Below are 6,083 nucleotides of genomic sequence, written 5' to 3' on the forward strand. Positions count from 1 at the left end.
ACAAATTGTTCATTCACCCACAAATAGCAAAGCGAAGTGTAATAAGGCTAAACAAAGCAAAACAGGTTGTTTTGGGTTCCATCTACATAGAAAGAAGAATCCTCTGTGGGCCTGAGGTGTTTGAGATGGCCTGAGCATTGCTTGCACCTGAAGCAGCTTGCACCTGAAGCAGTCCAGGCAGCTCCGTGGGACACGGTTCAAGAGAAGCTCCGCAACCACTACGCGCCAAAGCCATCCAAGATTGCTGCCCGCCATGCGTTTTACCACCGGAACCAGGCAGCGGGGGAGTCAATCAACAACTACACCACCACCCTGCGACAGGCTGCAATGCACTGCAAGTTCTGAGACTTAGACGATGCCCTGATGGATCGATTCGCCTGCGGGGTCCGGGACATCTGTCTGCAACGGTGTCTCCTCGCCAAACCAGACCTCACGCTGCAGAAAGCCATTGAGGAGGCCGTGGCCTCGGAAGCTGCTGATCCTCAAGCCAGCAGCCCACGTCTTGCTAGGAAGCCAGTTCCAGTGCATCATGAAGAGGCCAGCAGTGATGAGGCATCCTCCAGTGAAGACGATGACGTGCACCAGATAAAGCGGGAGCGCAGGAAGTTCCAACAGAAGTCCAAAGGTCAATCGGAATATGCCGGCTGCGGAGGCAACCATTCCTGTGCCAAGTGTCGATTCAGAGATGCCATCTGTCGGAAGTGTTCCAGAAGGGGCCACATTGCTAAGGTCTGCCGATTGGCTCCGTCCGGCACCCCCCCTTCACTGCCTCACAAGTCCAAGTCTTCACTCCAGTCCGCCAAGGAAAGCTGTTTCGCTCTCACCAACTGCCACTGCCCGTCTGGAACCACTATTGGCCAAACCGACTCGCCTACGCGACGCAAGCTAAACGTCACGGTGCTCATTGAAGGAGCTCCATGTGACATGGAGATTGACACTGGGTCTGCCCTGTCCATCGTGTCTTGGAGCACCATCAAAAGACTGGTACCCAGAGTGTCTAAAAGGCAACTCGACTCTCACCGTGTACACCTGAGAGACTACCAGGGAAACAACATTCCCGTGGTAGGCGTTGGCCGGTTCCAGATCACCTTCAAGGATTTTTCAGGCCTGCTCTGACTGGTGGTGGTCGAAGGTCAGCGGCCAAGCCTCCTAGGGCTAGACTGGTTTGATGGAAGTCACCAGCATCAACTGCATCTCTAACGCAGAGACTGAGGATCTGGTCAAAGACTTTGCTGAGGTTTTTGACGGCACTTGGGGCAATATACAGGTACGCCCATCTCCTTTAGCCTTGATCCACAAGTCGCCCCCATCAAGCTAAAGCCACGCCGGGTTCCCTTTGCTCTCAAGGCTAAGGTGGATGAACAATTGGACAAGCTGATCGCCCAAGGAGTTTTGGAGCCAGTTGACCACGCCAAGTGGGAAACCCCCATCATCACGCCTGTCAAGCCGGATGGGTTGGTGAGAATCTGCGCCGACTACAAGTGCACAATCAACAAGGCACTTCAGCAGCACGCTTACCCGGTTCCTATTGTTCAACACCTGCTGCGTTCCTTGGATGAGGGTAAGGTCTTTGCTAAGCTGAACCTTGCCCAAGCCCATCAACAACTGCCCGTTGATGATGCCACCGCTGAAGCCCCGACAATCGTCACCCACCGAGGGGCATTCTGTTGCCGCCGTTTGTAGTTCAGCCCTTTCTGTGTCCCCTGTTTGCATTTCACCATCTTCTCCTCTGAGTGACCCCACTGTTTCTTTGTTCTTCCTTTTGCTACGAACATACCCATAAAAGCCTTTTTTGTTGCTTTTAACCTCTCTAGCAAGCCTGAGTTCATTCTGTGCTTTAGCTTTTCTGACTTTGTGTCTACACGTGCTGGCTATTTGTTTGAATTCCTCTTTGGTGGTTTCCCCCCTTTTCCATTTTTTGTACACATGCTTTTTTAATCTTAATTCAGTTAAAAGTTCTTTAGATAGCCACCCTGGCTTCTTTTAGGCACCTTCCATGTTTCCGTCTCATTGGTATTGCCTGACGTTGTGCTTTTACTATCTCCCTCTTAACAAACTCCCAGCCATCATGAACTCCCTTTCCTTTTAGTATTACTGTCCATGGGATCTCACCCAGCACTTCCCTAAGTTTTATGAAGTCGGCTTTCTTAAAGTCAAGAAATTGAGTCCTAGTATGCTTGGCGGCTCCTTTCCGCTGTATAGTAAACTTCAGAAGAGCGTGATCACTCGCGCCTAATGATCCTTCCACTTCTACCCCACTAACCAGGTCATCAATATTGGTTAGGACCAGATCTAAAATGGCTGTTCCTCTTGTTGCTTCTCCCACTTGGACAATGAAGTTGTCTGCAAGGCCAGTGAGGAATCTGTTTGACCGTATGCTCTTGGCTGAGTTTGACATCCAACAAATATGTGGGTAATTGAAGTCCCCCATTACTACTAACTCCCTTCCTTTTGCATGCTTGGCCATCTGTTCCAGGAAGACATCATCTATGTCCTCCGTTTGGCTTGGGGATCTATAGTAAACTCCCACAATGAGGTCACTGTTATTCTTCTCTCCCTTAATTTTGACCCAAATGCTCTCACTTTGGCATTGAGGTTCTAAATCTTGGATCTCTTCACAGGTATACACATCCCTGACATATAACGCCACTCCTCCTCCTTTCTTGTCTGGTCTGTTTCTCTGAAATAGATTGTATCCCCCCATTATTACATTCCAATCGTGGGACTTATCCCACCAGGTTTCAGTGATGCCTATTATGTCATATTTAGTTTGTTGTACCAAGAGCTCAAGCTCATCTTGTTTATTTCCCATGCCTTGCAAATTAGTGTACAGACATTGAAGTCCATTAATCATTCCCCCGTGTCTCTTATTTAAGGTTTTTTTCCTCCCACCACTAGGTCTGCGTGCTGTTTGCTCCATTTGGTCTATGACATTTGGATGATCATCTTCATCAATTGATGGACTCCTACCTTCAGAAGCACTGTCTCCCTCCCCCACATTAGTCAGTTTAAAGCCCTCCTGATGAGGTTTCTGAGATTCTTGGCAAAAACATTTCTCCCAACCGTTGTGAGGTGCAGCCCATCACTTGCCAGAAGTCCATCTTCAAGAAACTGCAGTCCGTGATCTAAGAATCCAAACCGTTCCTGTTTACACCATTTGCGAAGCCAGCTGTTCACTTCCACTATTTTCCCCTCTCTCCCTGGGCCACGTCGTTCAACTGGGAGGACAGATGAGATGACAATTTGTGCATTTAGTTGCTTCAATTTCCTGCCGAGGGCCTCGTAGTCTCTTTTGATCTTCTGGAGGCTATTGCTTGCAGTGTCATTGGTTCCCACATGAACCAAGAGGAAGGGGTATTTGTCAGTGGGTTTTATGATTCCTTGCAGTCGTTCAGTTACATCTTGGATCTTAGCCCCGGGGAGTCAGCACACTTCCCGAGACATCTTGTCAGGCCCACAGATCACTGCTTCTGTTCCCCTCAGTAGGGAATCCCCTATCACCACTACACGCCTCCTCTTAGGTTTGGTCGGGGTTCTTCCGTGAGCTGTCCGTTCCAAGGTCGCCTGCACATTCCCTGAGGACTGACTTTGCTGCTCGTCTTCATATACCTGATCGACTGTAATGAGGGAGAGATCCTCAAATGGAGTCTGCTCTTCGTCTTCCATGCTAGGGGAGAGGACCTCAAAGCGATTGTGTATTTCTAAACAATCAGAGCGAACCCTGGGCCTCCTACTTCTTTGAGTCACGTTTCTCCATATATCTGGCTCCTGTGTTGGTGAACTAGCCTCCTTCTCAGGGGAGTCCCCTGTCTCCTCCTTGGTGGAGACGGTGTGCTCTGTTGCTTCCAAGAAGAGCTCCAGCTCTCTAATTCTTTGGAGCGTAGCTACACGTTCCTCCAGTTGCTGGACTTTGTCTTTTAAGAGGGCAATCAACATGCAATTGCTACAGGTAAAGCTGCCTGCAACCTTTGGCAAGATGGCAAACATTGCGCAGGAACCGCAGGCGACTGCAGCTGTTCCCCCCCCCCCCTCCATCTTGAGAATGTGTCATTGGGGGTGGCTACAGCGGTCCTCCATCATAAAAAGTGTGAAGACAGGACAAATAACTCCTCCCACAAAAAAACCCTAGGTCTCCCCCAACAAACGTTTGAGACTAGCTCCCCTAAATCTACACGATGGATCAAACTGCGCGCGCTGCTGCCCTGCAAGCTCTGATAAGCTCTTCCCACAGCTAATCACCTGCCTCAACAGAAACCCTGTCCCCTCTGACCTTTGCATAGGGAGAACAGCTAATCAGCCACAAAGAATCACACACACACAAGAAAACCCTTTTTGCTACTTCTTCAACTGCTGCCCTGCTAGGTCTGATAAGCTCCTCCCACAGCTAATCACCTTCCTCAACAGAAACCCTGCCCCCTCTGACCTTTGCACAGGGAGAACAGCTAATCAGCCACAAAGAAACACACACACACAAGAAAACCTTTTTTGCTCCTTCTTCAACTGCTGCCCTGCTAGGTCTGATAAGCTCCTCCCACAGCTAATCACCTTCCTCAACAGAAACCCTGCCCCCTCTGACCTTTGCACAGGGAGAACAGCTAATCAGCCACAAAGAAACACACACACACACAAGAAAACCTTTTTTGCTCCTTCTTCAACTGATGCCCTGCTAGGTCTGATAAGCTCCTCCCACAGCTAATCCCCTGCCTCAACAGAAACCCTGCCCCCTCTGACCTTTGCAAAGGGAGAACAGCTAATCAGCCACAAAGAAACACACACACACAAGAAAACCCTTTTTGCTCCTTCTTCAACTGCTGCCCTGCTAGGTCTGATAAGCTCCTCCCACAGCTAATCACCTTCCTCAACAGAAACCCTGTCCCCTCTGACCTTTGCACAGGGAGAACAGCTAATCAGCCACAAAGAAACACACACACACACACACACACACACACACACACACACACACACAAGAAAACCCTTTTTGCTCCTTCTTCAACTGCTGCCCTGCTCCTTGATGTTTTGTAATGTGTCCCTAATGTTGTACACCACCCTGAAATCTTTTGCTAAAAGATTATTAAAAAATTGAATTATTAATATTAATAATAATATTTCACTCATGCACTTGCAAAGAGGTTGGATACAGTTGGCTGGAAGTGCTGTAAAAATGATACATGGAGCAAGAGCAGCTTAGTTCCCAGCTGGTTTATAGAAGAATAGAATAGTGGGAAAACATTCCTGTTACAGGATAAATAATACATTGAAAAAAGGCAGTTTAGAGCCTGGTTCTTACGCATTCTTATTGTGAAGTGAGTGAGTTCAGTGAGTCTTCTTCCCAAGAAAGTGGTTTTTGGCTTGTGGTGCTCATCTAGATTAGGAGGAGAGAGCTAAGAACCAGCATTTCTCTTAGAGGAAATTCTGTGTATGTGTTGTGGGCAAGAGGCACCCTCAACCTTGAGACTGATGTGAAGTGCCATAATTTCACCACCAGCAGACAAGACAAATAACATATTTGCTGGCAGGAGACAAACTGTAGCAGAACAGAAATGGTGCTGCATGCAACAAATAAGAGGTTAGGATATAAAACGATACCCAAGCAGCCCAGTCTCACTCTCCCTTTCATACATTGAATCACCTGGGTATGGAGGGGGAAGGGATGCACAGAGCTCATAAACATAATCAATGTAGCCTACATTTATCAATTGAGAGCATAATGAATGTGGTTTGATGATAGGCATGTTAGAAGGTACATTAGTCATCCCAAGCTGACAAAATCCAAAACTGCGATCTAAATTGGATTTATTTATTTACTTACTTACGCAAAGCAAGTAACATGTAAACAAGTTACATAGACTGCCCTATAAATTCACTCTTTGGAAGGCTCTTCAATATACACTGGTAAAACACAATATTAAAAACAGCTCTCTCATTTTGCATTTCATTCTCAGTGTAAATAGAATAGTAGCAAGGAAAATAAATATTTATGGAGCTTTGTAAAAAAAAAAGGTAATACTTATAAAATTATAAAACTATTTCTTATATGAGCAAAAAGAGCATCTTAGCTTTCTTCCCAATAATCTTCTGTAACA

At 47.2% G+C, this 6,083-nt stretch overlaps 1 long non-coding RNA gene across 1 annotated transcript in view; it reads left to right on the forward strand.

Annotated features, from left to right (window-relative positions):
• LOC308577917 overlaps positions 1–6,083 on the forward strand; it is a 670,159-nt gene that overhangs the window by 345,745 nt on the left and 318,331 nt on the right. The window lies entirely within an intron of this gene.

This window comes from Podarcis bocagei (assembly GCF_964188305.1).
Source record: "Podarcis bocagei genome assembly, chromosome: W".
Classification (NCBI taxonomy): Eukaryota; Metazoa; Chordata; class Lepidosauria; order Squamata; family Lacertidae; genus Podarcis; species Podarcis bocagei.